This window comes from Nomascus leucogenys, chromosome 13 (genome assembly GCF_006542625.1).
Source record: "Nomascus leucogenys isolate Asia chromosome 13, Asia_NLE_v1, whole genome shotgun sequence".
NCBI lineage: Eukaryota > Metazoa > Chordata > Mammalia > Primates > Hylobatidae > Nomascus > Nomascus leucogenys.
The window spans coordinates 75,412,720-75,431,134 of record NC_044393.1 but is presented as its reverse complement, the minus strand read 5'-3'; positions in this window follow the sequence as shown (position 1 = coordinate 75,431,134).

The following is an 18,415-nucleotide window of genomic DNA, read 5'->3' as shown; positions in this document are numbered from 1 at the left end:
GAAAACATAATTTGGAAGGCAAAAAGGAGAAACTCCTTAATTGGATAAAGAACAGATCAGTGCGCTCCTGCCCTTTAAAGGAAATTTTTTAACAAGCAATTTAGGTTATTTTTTTGTGTGTGTGTGTTTTTCTTTTTTTTTAATTTTATTATTATACCTTAGGTTTTAGGGTACATGTGCACGATGTGCAGGTTTGTTACATATGTATCCATGTGCCATGTTGGTTTGTTGCACCCATTAACTCGTCATTTAGTATTAGGTATACCTCCTAATGCTGTCCCTCCCAGCTCCCCCCACCCGACAACAGTCCCTGGAGTGTGATGTTCCCCTTCCTGTGTCCATGAGTTCTCATTGTTCAATTCCCACCTATGAGTGAGAACATGTGGTGTTTGGTTTTTTGTCCTTGCGATAGTTTACTGAGCATGATGGTTTCCAGTTTCATCCATGTCCCTACAAAGGACATGAACTCATCATTTTTTATGGCTGCATAGTATTCCATGGTGTATATGTGCCACATTTTCTTAATCCAGTCTATCGTTGTTGGACATTTGGGTTGGTTCCAAGTCTTTGCTATTGTGAATAGATCCGCAATAAACATACGTGTGCATGCGTCTTTATAGCAGCATGATTTCTAATCCTTTGGGTATATACCCAGTAATGGGATGGCTGGGTCAAATGGTATTTCTAGTTCTAGATCCCTGAGGAATCGCCACACTGACTTCCACAATGGTTGAACTAGTTTACAGTCCCACCAACAGTGTAAAAGTGTTCCTATTTCTTCACATCCTCTCCAGCACCTGTTGTTTCCTGACTTTTTAATAATGGCCATTCTAACTGGTGTGAGATTGTATCTCATTGTGGTTTTGATTTGCATTTCTCTGATGGCCAGTGATGATGAGCATTTTTTCATGTGTTTTTTGGCTGCATAAATGTCTTCTTTTGAGAAGTGTCTGTTCATGTCCTTTGCCCACTTTTTGATGGGGTTGTTTGTTTTTTTCTTGTAAATTTGTTTTGAGTTCATTGTAGATTCTGGATATTAGCCCTTTGTCAGATGAGTAGGTTGCAAAAATTTTCTCCCATTCTGTAGGTTGCCTGTTCACTCTGATGGTAGTTTCTTTTGCTGTGCAGAAGCTCTTTAGTTTAATGAGATCCCATTTGTCAATTTTGGCTTTTGTTGCCATTGCTTTTGGTGTTTTAGACATGAAGTCCTTGCCCATGCCTATGTCTTGAATGGTATTGCCTAGGTTTTCTTCTAGGGTTTTTATGGTTTTAGGTCTAACCTGTAAGTCTTTAATCCATCTCGAATTAATTATTGTATAAGGTGTAAGGAAGGGATCCAGTTTCAGCTTTCTACATATGGCTAGCCAGTTTTCCCAGCACCATTTATTAAATAGGGAATCGTTTCCCCATGTATTGTTTTTGTCAGGTTTGTCAAAGATCAGATAGTTGTAGATATGCAGCATTATTTCTGAGGGCTTTGTTCTGTTCCATTGATCTATGTCTCTGTTGTGGTACCAGTACCATGCTGTTTTGGTTACTGTAGCCTTTTAGTATAGTTTGAAATCAGGTAGCGTGATGCCTCCAGCTTTGTTCTTTTGGCTTAGGATTGACTTGGTGATGCGGGCTCTTTTTTGGTTCCATATGAACTTTAAAGTAGTTTTTTCCAATTCTGTGAAGAAAGTCATTGGTAGCTTGATGGGGATGGCATTGAATCTATAAATTACCTTGGGCAGTATGGCCATTTTCACGATATTGATTCTTCCAACCCATGAGCATGGAATGTTCTTCCATTTGTTTGTATCCTCTTTTATTTCATTGAGCAGTGGTTTGTAGTTCTCCTTGAAGAGGTCCTTCACATCCCTTGTAAGTTGGATTCCTAGGTATTTTATTCTCTTTGAAGCAATTGTGAATGGGAGTTCACTCATGATTTGGCTCTCTGTTTGTCTGTGATTGGTGTACAAGAATGCTTGTGATTTTTGAACATTGATTTTCACCACCGATACCACAGAAATATATTATCTACCATCAGAGGATACTACAAACACCTCTATGCAAATAAACTAGAAAATCTAGAAGAAATGGATAAATTCCTTGACAAATACACCCTCCCAAGACTAAACCAGGCAGAAGTTGAATCTCTGAATAGACCAATAACAGGCTCTGAAATTGTGGCAATAATCAATAGCTTACCAACCAAAAAGAGTCCAGGACCTGATGGATTCACAGCCGAATTCTACCAGAGGTACAAGGAGGAACTGGTACCATTCCTTCTGAAAGTATTCCAATCCATAGAAAAAGAGGGAATCCTCCCTAACACATTTTATGAGGCCAGCATCGTCCTGATACCAAAGCCTGGCAGAGACATAACCAAAAAAAGAGAATTTCAGACCAATATCCTTGATGAACATTGATGCAAAAATCCTCAATAAAATACTGGCAAGCCAAATCCAGCAGCACATCAAAAAGCTTATACACCATGATCAAGTGGGCTTCATCCCTGGGATGCAAGGCTGGTTCAACATACACAAATCAATAAATGTAATCCAGCATATAAACAGAACCAAAGACAAAAACCACATGATTATCTTAACAGATGCAGAAAAGGCCTTTGACAAAATTCAACAACCCTTCATGCTAAAAACTCTCAATAAATTAGGTATTGATGGGATGTATCTCAAAATAATAAGAGCTATCTATGACAGACCCACAGCCAATATCATACTGAATGGGCAAAAACTGGAACATTCCCTTTGAAAACTGGCACAAGACAGGGATGCCCTCTCTCACCACTCCTATTCAACATAGTGCTGGAAGTTCTGGCCAGGGAAACCAGGCAGGAGAAGGAAATAAAGGGTATTCAATTAGGAAAAGAGGAAGTCAAATTGTCCCTGTTTGCAGATGACATGATTGTATATCTAGAAAACCCCATTGTCTCAGCCCAAAATCTCCTTAAGCTGATTAGCAACTTCAGTCTGTCTTTTGATGATCAAGTATTTTAAACTTTAAAAGTTCAATGTTTTAACTTTTTATTGTTATTGCTTTCTTTTTACTTTCTAAGAAAACTAGTGCTACTCCAATGTTTTGAAAACATTCTCTGATATTTTCTTTAAATTATTCTAGAGACTTATATCATTGATGATTATCTCTATCCATATAGAATTTAAATTTGAGGACAGTCAGAAATAGAGGCCAAAGGTCACTTTTTAAAATATGGTTAATCCGTTATGGCACTATTCACTTTTCCATTTAATTAACTGTGCTTCTTTGATGAAAATCAGTTGATAGTGGAAGTGTCGGTCTGTTTCTGAACTTTCTAACTTATTATTTATTTTTATTTACACCAGTACCACACTATCTTGATCCAATAGAGTAGGTTCTGAAATGAGCTGGTACAAGTTCTTAAACTTCAAGATTTCTTTGACTATTCTAGGCCCTTTGAATTTCCCTAAAACTTTTAGAGTCAAGTTTTCAATTGTACCCTGCCAAAAATGGGCTGTTGGGATTGTGAAAAAATCATTTTAGACGAATGAACATCTTAACAATATTGAGTCTACCCATCTATGAACCAGTTGGCTTACCATTTATGTATGTTTTTGCTTTCGTTTTTAACATTTCTTTCACCAATATTTTGTGATTCTCAGGGTAGAGACTTTGCATGTGAGTCTTTAAGTTTCTTCATAGGGTACTTTGTGTATCTGTCATTAAGTTTCTTCATAATAGTTTTATTTTTTGATGGTATTACAAATGGCATATTTATACTTTCATTCTCCAATTATTTATAGCTAGTTTTTAAAGAAACAATTGCTCCTAAAAGCAGAGAATAGAATGGTTGGGTGGTTACCAATGGCTGGAGGAAGAGGGACATGGGAATGTGGTGCAATTAGTATAAAGTTTCACCTACACAAGATGAACTAGTTCTAGATATATGATATACAGCGTAGTGCCTATTGTGCACTTAAAATTTTTTAAGAGAATAGATCTTATGTTAAGTGTTCTTACCACAAAATCAAACACAACAAAACCTAATGGATAAAAGAAAACTTCTGGATGTAATTGATATGTCTATAACCTTGATTGTGGTGATGGTTTCATGGGTATATCATAGGTCCAAACTCATCCAATTGTATGCATTCAATATGTGGAGGACATTTACCCCAATACAGTTGTTTAGAAATACACAATTGACTTTTGCATATTGGCTTTATGTTCTGCAAACTTGTTAAATCACTTATAATTTATAGTAGTTTATTAGTAGAATCATTAGGATTTTTTATCTATGCGATGTTATTGTCTGTGAACAAAGACATTTTATTTCTTTCATTTCCATCTGTATGAGATGGAAATGTTTGGTTAAATAAACCAAAGATATATATGTATACCTCATACAGATGGAAAAGTATATAAAGTGTATATAAAATGGGTATTGATCTGACATTTTCTTCTCTTTTGAAATGCAAATATTGTGGCGGGAATAAGATCCTAAGAAGTTGAAAGGCAGTTATTTTTCCTAAACATGATAGGAGTATAAAATGTTCATTGCACAAGGGTCCTGGAAGAGGGCTCCGTGGAGCTGAAATGTGGCACATGGTTGCTGGGTTATGTATGCTAGAAAGTGTTTAGAGTGGGGCTGGATTACCCTGGTTAAAATGGGAACGTTTTGCATTCATTGGATTTATTTTATAAGCAGTTACCTTCTACCTGGAAGAAAGAGTTAATGGGAATAGGGAACCTATGAAGAAAGCACTGGACAAGAGAATGGGGAAAAGGTGCATTCAGATACAGAGAAAAGTATGACAGAAAACAAATTTTCGGTTTTCTTTATAATCTCGGTGTTATGACTTTTATCCATTTTTCTTTATTGGCATAACTTCAACTATTAGTACAGTATAAAAGGTAAAGGACCACAGTTCCTTCACCCTTAAAATGTATGTTGAACATATATAAATACTAGATAATGAGACATAAAAATGATGATATTCAGTTTCTGTAATTGTATCACTTTTGGTGAAACTCCCATCCTCATGCTCAGCCATGATATTAGGGTGGGGGCCTGACTTTGACTACAGCCATTTTCTGTTCCTGACAGTGAATTTATTTGAATAGACTCAAAATCCACATTCTAACACAGCAAATGGTTCAGATATAAGCACGTGGTTCAGTTTGGGTAAATAAACTTAAGATATTTTCTGGATATTGGTTTATAAAACCTTTATTTTTTATAGATGCTATTGGAGATATTACCCTTGTGGATGGTAGGTTATAGTGCTAATATGAGTAGCTATAGCTTGATTTGAATACCCTATAGGAAGGTAAAAAAAAAATGATAAACAGAACTGAAGCCCTAAGAATACTCTGAAAGTATTTGTTTACGTTTAGTATAGTTAAAATTAAGAGGTACTGTATATGGGTGTGTGTCTGTCTATGTGGTGATATGGTAGAAAATAGGGCTAGGGCGCTAGGAAGTAATATTTGAGTTAAAAAACTAAATAGTTTTGAATTTACTCAAAGTTTTGGTCTTTATCCTTTAAGCATGCGGAGCCATCTATGATTTTGATAGGAGGAACAAATATTTTTTATGACAAATGTCGAATTATACACCTCTGCAGCTGGAGATAAAGGAGACCTAAATTTTGAATTGCTAATGTCCAGAAAATTTTAATATGCAATATTGTCTCTGTATAATCACAATGAAAGGTGTAATTAATTGAACATTATCAAAGTTAATTGCAACCTGAATGGTCCAGGATGCCATATTTTCTGTCAAACTTAATTTGAATCTTTTTAAAAGGTAAGTCATTTTTTAATTGGTTTGAAGTCTTCCCCAAAGCATGCCTTTCCATCTGAAAACATTTTATTGGGAACTGAAATAAAGTGATGTGCTTGGCACAGCTAAATGAAGCACATCACCATTGTACCTGACAGCTAGGAAGTTTAAACTGACAAGAGCCTAGAAAAAGAATCATTGAAAAAGTGGACTTTGAAGTAAGGGTACAACCAACAGACACCTGTTTGGCCTTGGCAAAATAGGGGGAGTTTTCCTTTTCTATACATCTTTTGTTCTCGTGTGTCTACTTAAGGAACTAGAGTTTTCTCTCTCATTTGTAGTTCATAAGAGAGCTTTGGGTATCTAAACTACTAAAAGCAGATGCAGTGAACTGAAAACATATATAGAACTATATAATCCATTATTTCAGCTTTACGTTCTGTAATTTTGATGAATCAGATTCTCTCTTTGCCTCAATAAGAATAAGAATTAAAAAATAGATATAAGGTTATATACCACATTATTTTAATTTTCTTTTCTGTATTTACAGATGAAGTTGATTTTCCTCCCACCTCAATAAAAATAAAACCTGTTTTTTCCCACTCATCCACATAACTGTAATTGACTGTATCACCTACTGGTCATATTGGAAGAGTCACATATTTCATTTTCTAATCACTTCGCAGATTGTTGCTTGTATATGCAAATATGTTAAAATTCACTTACATCCATCACTTCCACATTCTCAGTCCATATAATCACTATTTCTTAATAAATACGTGAATCAGTATTTTTGTTCACTGAATATTTTGACGTAGCTGCTTCCTGGGCCGTGGCGAAATTGTATTTTCTTACCCTATCTGAAGTTAGACATGGTTCTGTGTGACTTCCTTTGGTCAATAAAATGTGAGTGGATATGGGGAGGGACAGCATTAGGAGATATACCTAATGCTAAATTACGAGTTAATGGGTGCAGGAAATCAACATGGCACATGGATACATATGTAACAAACCTGCACATTGTGCACATGTACCCTAAAACCTAAAGTATAATTTAAAAAAAATGTGAGTGGATATGATGTATGTTATTTTCAGGTGAATGCTTTCTTTTAGGAAGAAAAAAAATTTCCTTAATCTGTTAAATTATTTACTGATATTCTCCAGCAAATAATTCTTCACTATTGAAATCTTTCTCATTCAGTCAGGGACAATCAAAGATAGCCACCGTCACCACATCTACTTCATATTTTACTGGAGGTGTCAGCAAACAATAGTAACATAAGTTAAACAAAGAAAAAAGATGTTATGATTAGTCAAGGAAATCACAAGGCTGTCAAAACTGTTATCACATGTGATTAAATTATTTTTATAGAAGACAATATCAGATATAGAACATTATTATAATGAACATGTTCGACAAGGTGGTTGGATATAAGATCAACATACAAAATAAATTGTATTTATACCTATTAATAACAGTGACCATCCTTGCACTCTCAGACAAATCTTGGACTGGCTACCCATTATCTGTTGACAAAAACTGACCTATCTTGCTATTCTATGCTAGGCTAGCCATTGTTCCCTGACTTGCACATCATGACATATATAGAAAAACAATCATATTTGTTTAGCAACTAAAAGGCTGCTTTTGGCCAGTGGGAAGCAGCCACAAATAAATCATTTGCAGCATATGCTCTTTCATATTGATAAACTACTTTGAAGCCCGCAAAGTGCTTTCACAGACAATTTGTAGATGTTTATCCTAGCAAACAGAAATATGCAATCATCCACAATGAATCTATTTTTAAATAGACCTGATTAAAGTAATGATTCTGCATATGTATAACCATCATTTGATACACTCTCCTGGCAACACAACCTACTTAGAACTGATGTAAAATCTTATAGCTTATTCCTATTGTAATACTGATGGAAAAGCTTATAGCTTATTCCTATTGTAATACTGACTTGGCTCATAAAACCATTCATACCCATGCCCAACTGCCCCAAATATCTTTCTTTTTGCCATATATATATATATGAGAAACAATGTTGAGACCAGGTGGTTCAATATGAATCAGGCTTGAAATAGTCTTTTAATGTTAAGACCCGTAAGATGAACTTTCTACAACTTTTGGTCAACATTAAGCATTTTCAGGGTAGAGTGAAAAACAACATCAACAATTGCTGATTATTTTGAAATATTTGCTATAGTACTTGTTTTAAAAAATGTGGCTGAATAATTTCTCTTTCAGACTTGTTTTTTTCTACAAGCTTATAAATCCACACATCTTCATCTAAAAATGCATATGATTTGTATTTTAATTTCATTTTAGCCACAATTTTGGGCAGAAGTAGGGAGATAAAATATTAATGTGAAAACAATATTTACACTCAGGATTGAAACTCAGAAGATCTGTAAATTCGTTTCCTGCATTTCCCCCTTCTCTGCCCCATTTCTTGCCATTCAAAGGATTTTAACCCATGTCAGAGCTTTTTGTCATCTATTAGTAACTCAGCGACTCTGGTTTGCTTGCTTGGTTTACCTACTTATTTTGGTCTCCATTTATCATTATTTTTAACAGTTGTCAGCATTAAATGTGATTTGCTACATCAGCCAACTCACACAGCAAATGCAAATCCTTTTGAATTTCACTTGCAATTTCTGGACTTTGCCAGTCCTTTCAGTTTTGCTTTTTCAGCACTACTTGATTTTTTGCCATTAGGGACAGCGATTTTTATTGTTTTAAAGGCAACAGAGACTAAAACAGGCATGTTCAATTAGACATGGTTCTTCAGAGATATACAAACTAGAGCATTTATATTTCAGCAACTACAGTCTACATAACTAATAGGACTTTGCTGTCCTGTGACAGATAATATACAATAATTGGAATTTTTGATCCTATTTGGGGAGGGCAACACCAGAAGACAGTTATGTCTGCATACCCTTTAGGTTTCTTCAATGCTGCTCCATGATAGCATTTAATTTTGATTTAAGCTTTTAGTTTACTATTGTTTGCTTTTATTTCTGAAAATGACAATTAAGACCACATTTCCTTGTGAATATTCAAACATATTATTATTTAGAAACTCAGCTTTCTGTTTGCGCTGTATTCAATTTTAGCACCATTTTTCAGATTTTTAATGAGATTTACAAGAGCTAACATTTTAAAAGCCCTTTGGGCACAAAATTCAAATTGTTTTATCTTTTTTATCATAGATCATAATTATATGTGTTCATATAGGCAGATTTCCAAAGCTGGGTGAGATACAAAGCCACACAGATACATATATATATATATATATATTTTTGCCTTCAGTATAAAGAATGGCAGACACATTTATTTAAAGTCAAAGCAGAATATCATGGCTAAATGCTTAAGCTAAGATTATAGTCTCTTAATTGAAACACCTAATAAAACTAATACCAATTAGAAAAAGAAGCAAAATAAATTCATTGCTAGTAACGTGATCATATGCCCTTAAGCCCTAAACTTCAAAAGTGTTAATCAGTGAAAAGCAGCAAATTGAGTGAAAATCATTCAATGTCAGGCCCTTTCTTCTTTGCCTACCTCTTTTGTCCCCTTCCTGCACATGCACATTCAGAGCCTGAAGTTGTCACTAGGAAAGCACAATCCTTTTCCGGAGGGACCATCATAGGCTTGCTCATGTCGCTGGTCAAACGTGGCTGCATGAAATCTGGGAAAGGGGGAAGAAAGCAGCACTGTGGTTGGCTCACACCAATCATGGTTCAATGTCTGGGCCCAGGTGCATGAGCTCCAGAACCAAACTGGGATTCTTTCAGCAAAGAGTGGGGGCAGCTGTACAACAGGGATATGACTGTGTCTACCACATTTATTTTCTCCTAATGAGAAAAAAAAGACAGAGATAGCATCTTTTCTCTTCCTTCTTCATACTAGGGGAAATAGGAATGGCTGCTGAGGAGAGATGGGTAAAATGGGAGAAATAAACAACTAAGATTCTATTACAGAAATGTAGGATTTATGGTTCCTTGTGGAATTGGAATAATCTCAATATGTATCTCTGTGGTGAGCTGGAAAACGTACCCTCTCCCCCCAAAAAGGCAAAAAAATTCACATCGTAATCCCTAAAACTTTACCTGTCAAAAAAGGATCTTCACACACATGATGAAGAATTTTGAGATGGGGAGATTATTCTGTTTTATGCAGATCAGCCCTAAATACAATCACCTGTATCCTTGTAAAAGAGGAAGATTACACACACACACACACACACACACACACACACACACACACACACACACACGAGACAGATTGAGAGAGACAGAGACAGTGTATTTGGGCAGAATGTGAATACTCAGGCCACAAGCCAATGAATACCCAAAGCCACCAGAAGTTAGAAGAGGTAAGAAACAAAATCTCCCCTAGGACCTCCAAAGGATATACGGGCCTGTTGACACCTGGATATCAGGCCAGTAATACTCATTTCAGACTTCTGCCCTTCAGAACTATGAGAGAGTAAATTTCTGTTGTGTTACACCACTAGGTTTGTGATAATTTGTTGTAGCAGCCACATCAAGCCAACACAGTCCCTTCTGGGAATATGGCATAATCCTCATTTCACAACTCCTCCCTGCCTTTGGCTGGGGTAGGAAAAAAGTCTCTTCTTCAACTGAAAAATCCTCTTTCCATCTTATTTCATTTTAAAAATAGGAAAAAGTAGACAGTTGGAGAAGTCATTACCTCAAAGTCCAATCATTCTGGAACCATGTTTTCTATCCATCCATTGAAATTATCTTTAATAAAGAAGCTAATAACTGCCTAATAACAAATCTTAAAGAGCATTTGATTTTTAAATGTTTGCCTTTACTCTGCTGAATTTGACAAGATTTATCCTTTCTTCCATCTTAAAACTGTGTCTTTACCACAGTGATTACACAGACAATGCTTTCAAATTTTTCTGTCTGTAGCAAATTTATTTTTCAGGAATGTTTCCTCCAACACCTAATCTTTCATGTTATTTATTCTAAGTTTTCATACTTGGTCCTTTTCAGTTACTCTAGAGTTCACCCTGGACTTTTTCCTCCACACTCTCATGAAAGCAATGTGAAATGAGTTAGCACAGACACATATAAAACAAATAATGTATCATTAAAGCAGCATAAAGTAATTAATTATATTTTATTTCATTATTTCCCATTTTTCATTATAAGAATTTTCCTTTCATTTTACTGAGAACATGCTGCTAGTCTATGAGATCAAGTTTATAGTAAGAAAAAGGAAGAAAACTTCTAAAAAGACAAATACCTTGTTAATTAAGCAAATACACACTAGGCTAATAAGATGCTCAATTCATGTGAACAAAGCTTTGCTAACATTTATGTAACATGGCACTTTAGAGTCATTAATGAAATGTTCATAATACCAGAATGTATACTCTATGCCTGTATATTTACCCTCATTTCACAAAAGAAAACATTGATATTAGGTGAAATTGACAAGTTTAAAATTCATGACATGGTTTAGTGATCTGTATCTTTCCATGACATATGAAAGACGTACTTGGAGTGAAATAGTTTTGTATTTGTCCATTATCAAGCTGCTATGAAGAAATACCTGAGACTGGGTAATTTATAAAGGAAAGAGGTTTAATTGGCTCACAGTTCTGCATGGCTGGGAAGACCTCAGGAAACTTACAATCATGGTGGAAAGAGAAGCCAACATATCCTTCTTCACATGTAGGCAGCAAGGAGAAGTGCTGAGCAAAGGGGGAAAAGTCCCCTATAAAACCATCAGATCTTGTGAGAACTCACTCACTATCATGACAACAGCATGGAAGTAACCTCTCCCATGACTCAATTATCTCCCACCGGGTCCCACCCGCAACACATGGGGATTATGGGAACTACAGTTTAAGATGAGATTTGGGTGGGAACACAGCCAAACCATGTCAACTTTCCCTCAAGTATTATTATAAAGAAGTCTTTATGTCCAAGGTTGTAGGATTGAGATTGGCTTGGCACAAATGTAGTGGAGTTTCTTATCCAAGTGGAGTTTAAAGAATGTAGGGAAACTCCTTTATTTCCTACCCTAGCCCCAGATCCCTTTACTAAACCTAAGACTTCTCTGATAGAGCTTCCTTGTTCTACCTAAAGTCTTTAGTCATTTAAAAAATTCCATACCTATTTTATGAAGTAATATGTTGACTGTTATCAGTACATCAAAGAGCATTTAAACTTTCTAAAATATTGTTTCTGAATGTAAAAAATGTATAAATTCATAGGTCTGAAATGCATTGAAACCATTTGTGGAAGGACAGAGTAAGGGAGGCAATGTGCAGATAATGGTTGGTTGGAATCTTCAACTCTTCTAAAATTTTATCTAGGGGATGAATTATAACTATGGACAATCCTGTCCTGAGCCGATAAACATCTTTAAGTAGCATATCGGCTATAACTGAATTTCATTCAGTAGACAAACTATGTAACATGAATCTTGAACTATGTACCAAAAAAAATAAAAAGTTAGCTTTATATTGTGAAAGTTATCAGCATCAAAATGGAGTTGTGTTACAAACCCTGACAAATAGAGCCAGGGAAGGCCATGAAGAGAGGGTCCTCATGCACAAATGCTTGAAAAAACGTCACAAAAGACTCTGCAAAAATCCTAACCTTGTATAAAGGTCATCACAACCTTACATAAAAAATACTTGTGTGTAAGCACATCTGCCCAGAACTCCCTGCCCAACCTCAAACTGGTACCACCCTTGTTATTGATCCTTGTAGCCAAGGATAATGATCCCAAAACAATTATGTAATCCTCCTAATTCTTCCTTTAAATCTTTGTCTTGCTTTACTTCTCTGAATAGACACATAATTTTTTTTTCTTTTTTTTTTTTATTATACTTTAGGGTTTTAGGGTACATGTGCACAATGTGCAGGTTTGTTACATATGTATCCTGTATCCATGTGCCATGTTGATTTCCTGCACCCATTAACTCGTCATTTAGCATTAGGTGTATCTCCTAATGCTGTCCCTCCCCCCTACCCCCACCCCACAACAGTCCCCGGAGTGTAATGTTCCCCTTCCTGTGTCCATGAGTTCTCATTGTTCAATTCCCACCTATGAGAGAGAACATGCGGTGTTTGGTTTTTTGTCCTTGCGATAGTTTACTGAGAATGATGTTTTCCAGTTTCATCCATGTCCTTACAAAGGACACGAACTCATCATTTTTTATGGCTGCATAGTATTCCATGGTGTATATGTGCCACATTTTCTTAATCCAGTCTATCGTTGTTGGACATTTGGGTTGGTTCCAACTCTTTGCTATTGTGAATAGTGCCGCAATAAACATACGTGTGCATGTGTCTTTATAGCAGCATGATTTATAGTCCTTTGGGTATATACCCAGTAATGGGATGGCTGGGTCAAATGGTATTTCTAGTTCGAGATCCCTGAGGAATCGCCACACTGACTTCCACAATGGTTGAACTAGTTTACAGTCCCACCAACAGTGTAAAAGTGTTCCTATTTCTCCACATCCTCTCCAGCACCTGTTGTTTCCTGATTTTTTAATGATGGCCATTCTAACTGGTGTGAGATGGTATCTCACTGTGGTTTTGATTTGCATTTCTCTGATGGCCAGTGATGATGAGCATTTCTTCATGTGTTTTCTGGCTGCATAAATGTCTTCTTTTGAGAAGTGTCTGTTCATGTCCTCTACCCACTTTTTGATGGGGTTGTTTGTTTTTTTCTTGTAAATTTGTTTGAGTTCATTGTAGATTCTGGATATTAGCCCTTTGTCAGATGAGTAGGTTGCAAAAATTTTCTCCCATTCTGTAGGTTGCCTGTTCATTCTGATGATAGTTTCTTTTGCTGTGCAGAAGCTCTTTAGTTTAATTAGATCCCATTTGTCGATTTTGGCTTTTGTTGCCATTGCTTTTGGTGTTTATTTATTATGGCACATGTATTCCCATTGCAATGCCTATTCTTGAATAAATATTTTCTCTTAGAGAGTCTTCCTCTCTGTTATTTAAGTTGACAATAGTTTCTATTCTTTTTTTTCTCAATTGCCTTCAGCTCAAACTATTCTTTTCTGCAAGAAAGAAATATGTATTTTGGAGACTTGCCCTGCTTCTTCAACATATATTCTTGCAGCACACATATCTGTAGGAAGTTTAGGCTTTTAATAAATTCTATCTACTTAGAAATTATAAAATGAGTGAGATTTCTAGAGAAATGCTTGAGAAAGTGGTTTTAATATCTAGTTAGATACTCAAAAAGATGCCTGAATAACCAATCATATTTATTCAAGTATATGTAGGTACTGTATGTATTTTTTTCGGGGGGCGGGAGGGGGGTACAGAGTTTCACTCTTGTTGCCCAGGCTGGAGTGCAATGGCATGATCTCAGCTCACTGCAACCTCCTCCTCCCAGGTTCAAGTGATTCTCCTGCCTCAGCCTCCCGAGTAGCTGGGATTATAGGCATGCGCCACCCTGCCTGGCTGATTTTGTATTTTTAGTAGAGGCGAGATATCTCCACATTGGTCAGGCTGGTCTCGAGCTCCTGACCTCAGGTGATCCACCCGAGTCAGCCTCCCAAAGTGCTGGGATTACAGGCATGAGCCACAGCCCCCTACCCTGTATGTAGTTCTTAATAAAGCAAACATATGGTCTGCCTTAAATGAAATGTTATTGGTTTAGTGGACTACTTGCCTTTAAATATATTTGATGTTTTTAGTCCTATATACTCCCAGTATATGTCAAAGAATACATAGATATGAAAGGAATTTTATACTTATGTATATATTTCTAGAATAATATTTAGACATAAAGTATTTGGAAGTTGATATTTCGAAATGAACATGGAGTTTCCCTAAAATTTGGAGGATACATTAAACTGTCAATTACCTGTAGATTAGTGAAACAGTTTGGATCTTTTATATTGCTATTTCTTGAAAATAAGTTCCTAAAACTCTGTTCAGAAAAACTATTACCTGACTGAAAGTCAGAAGACGTCAAACATCAAACTGCTGAAAAGACTAGGAAAAGACTAGAAATTTAATGATGAGTTAATGGGTGCAGCACACCAACATGGCATATGTATACACATGTAACAAACTTGCACGTTGTGCACATGTACCCTAGAACTTAGAGTGTAATATATATATATATATATATATATAGTAAATGGGTTTATTTGCTGGTCCAACCCCACAGTCGAATGGCAGAGGACACAAATAGCTTTCAAGGAGGGTGTAAGCCGATGTCCAGTAATTGAAGAATACAACCCATTAGTGGCTACTAAATATAGGAAAAAAATTATGCTCAGAATTAAAACTTTTGTGCAGTAAATGGGAAACATTACTAAATCTAGTGGGAGGGGAATCTACTGTGGGAGTGTTAGAGATTAGAGTAAAAATTAGTTTAAGGGTATTTGAGGACTGTGGTCATCTTAAAGCAATTGATTTGGAAGAATAAAGGCAGAAGAGACAGAAGAGTGGATTCTTATTTAAGAGGCACAGTCCTGGTAGAATAATTTATTTCCTTCTGGGTATATAGTCAGTAGTGATATTGCTGGGTCTAATGGTAGTTATGTTTTGAACTATTTGAGAAATCTTCAGACTCTTTTCCACAGTGGCTGTACTAATTTACATTTCCACCAATAATGTATAAGGGTTCTCCTTTCTCTGCAGCCTCACCAGCATCTGTTGTTTTTTGACTTTTTAATAATAGCTATTCTGACTGGTGTGAGGAGGGTATCATCTTATTGTGGTTTTGATTTTACGTTTCTCTAATGATCAGGGATGGTCAGCATTTTTCATATATTTGTTGGCTACTTGCATCTATTCTTTTAAGAAGTGTCTGTTAATGTCCTTTGCCCATTTTTAATGAAGCTTTGGAGCTTTTTTGCTTGTGATTTGCTTGGTGAATTCTCTATTGATTCTGAATATTAGACCTTTGTCAGATGTATAGTTTGTTCATATTTTTTCCCATACTGTAGCTTATCTGCTCTGTTGATAATTTCTTTTGTTGTGCAGAAGCTCTTCAGTCTAATTAGGTCCCACTTGTCAATCTTTGTTTTTATTGCAATTACTTTTGAGACCTAGCCAAAAATTACTTGCCAAGGCCAATACTGAGAAGATATTAGTCTTGAGGGTTTTTTGCATCTGTGTTTATCACAGAGATAACTCTTACGTTTTCTATTTTTTTGTGTCTCTGCCAGATTTTGGTATCAGGCTGATGCCAGCTTCATAGAATGAGGTAGGAAGGAGCAACTCCTCCTCAATTTTTTAGAATAGTTTCGGTGGGATTAGTATCATTTCTTCTTTGTACATCTGGTAGAATTCGGCTGTGAATCCATCTGGTCCAGGACATTTTGGTTGGTAGGTTCTTTATTACTCATTCAATTTCAGAAGCTGAAATTTCAGGGTTTCAATCTCTTCTTGATTCAATTTTCAGAGATTGTGTGATTCCAGGAACTTATCCAGTTCCTCTAGGTTGTCTTCCAGGATTTTAATAGTTTGAGGTCTTGCATTTAAATCTTTAATCTATTTTAGTCAATTTTTATATATGATGAAAGGTGGCGATCCACCTTCAATCTTCTGCATATGGCTAGCCATTTATCCCAGCATTATTTATTGAATAGGGAGTCATTTCCCCATTGCATGTTTTTGTTGGCCTTTTTGAATATCTGATAGTTGTAGGTGTGCAGCTTTAATTGTGAGCCCTTCTTTCTTTTTCTTTTCTTTTCTCCTTCCTTCCTTCCTTCTTTCTCTCTGTTTTTCTTTCTTTCTTTCTTTCTTCCTTCCTTCCTTTCTTTTTCTTTCTTTCTTTCTCTCTGTTTTCTTTCTTTCTTTCTTTCCTTATTTCCTTCTTTCTCTCTCTCTTTCTCCTTCCTTCCTTCCTTCCTTCCTTCCTTCCTTCCTTCCTTCTTCTCTCTCTCTTTCCCTCCCTCCCTTCCTTCCTCTCTTCCTTCCTTCCTCTCTTCCTCTCTTTCTCTCTCTCTCTCTCTCTCTTTCTTTCTTTCTTTTTCTCACTCTGTTGCCCAGGCTGGAGTGCAGTACCTCAATCACAGCTTACTGCAACCTCTGCCTCTGTGGCTCAAGCGATTTTCTGGTTCCTCAGGCTCCCAACTAACTAGGACTACAGGCAGTGCCTAGCTAATTTTTGTGTTTTTGGTAGAGACATGGTTTCACCATGTTGACCAGGCTGATCTCGAACTCCTGGCTTCAAGTGATCTGCCGGCCTTGGCCTCCCAAAGTGCTGAGATTGCAGGCATGAGCCATGGCACCTGGCCTATTTTTGAGTTTTCTATTCTATTCCCTTGGCCTATGTGTCTGTGTCTCAATATCAAGCTGTTTTGGTTACTGTGGCTTTATAGCATAGTTTGACATCAAGTAATGTGATACCTCTGACTTTGTTCTTTTTGCTTAGGATTGCTATGGCTATTTGGCTCTTTTTTGGTTCTATATGAATTTTCTAATAGTTCTTCAAATTCTGTGAAAAATGACATTGGTAGTTTGGTAAAAATAGCATTGAATCTGTAAATTGCTTTGGGCAGTATGGCCATTTTTATGTTATTGATTCCTCTAATCCATGAGCATGAAATATTTTTCTATTTATTTGTGTGACCTCTGACTTCTTTCAGCTGTGTTTTGTAGTTCTTCTTGTAAAGATCTTTCACTTTGGTTAGCTGTATTCCTAGGTATCTCATTTTCTTTGTGGCTATTTTAAGTAAGATTATGTTCTTGGTTTCACTTTCAGCCTGGACTTTGGTGGTGTATAGACATGCTACTGATTTTTGTACATTGATTTTGTATCCTGAGACTTTACTAAGGTTGTTGAACAATTCTAGCAGCCTTTTGGCAGAGTCTTTAGGATTTTCTAGATGTAGAATCATATTGTTAGCAAAGATAGTTTAACTTCTTTTTTTTTCCTATTTAAATACCTTTTATTTCTTTCTGATTACCCTGACTGGGACTTCCAGTACTATGTTGAATAGGCATAGTATGAGTGGGCAAATTGTCTTGTTCCAGTTTTTAAGCGGAATGGTTTGAGCTCACTTAGTATGGTGTTGGCTGTGGGCTTGTCATATGGCTTTTATTATTTTGAGGTATGCTCCTGTGATGCCTACTCTGTTGAGGGTTTTTAATCATGAAGGGATGTTAAATTTTATTGAATGTTTTCCTAAATCTATTGAGATGATTGAATGGTTTTTGCTTCTAATTCTGTTTATATGGTGAATCGCATTTATTGATTTGTGTATGTTGAACCAGCCTTGCATTCTGGAAATAAAGCCTACTTGATTGTAATGCATTAAGTTTTGATGTGCTGCTAGATTCAATTTGCTAGTATTTTGTTGAGGGTTTTGCATCTATGTTCATTAAAGATATGAATCTGAAGTTTTATTTTTTTGTTGTGTCTCTGCCAGATTTTGGTATCAAGCTGATGCTGGCTTCATAGAATGAGTTAGTAAGGAGCCTCTCCTCCTCAATTTTTTGGAATAGTTTCAGTAGGAGTGGTATCATTTATTCTTTGTGTATCTGGAGAATTCAGCTGTGAATCCATCTGGTCCAGGACTTTTTTTGGTTGGTAGGTTACTTATTGCTGATTCAATTTCAGAAGCTAATATTGGTCTATTCAGGATTTCAGTCTCTTCTTCATT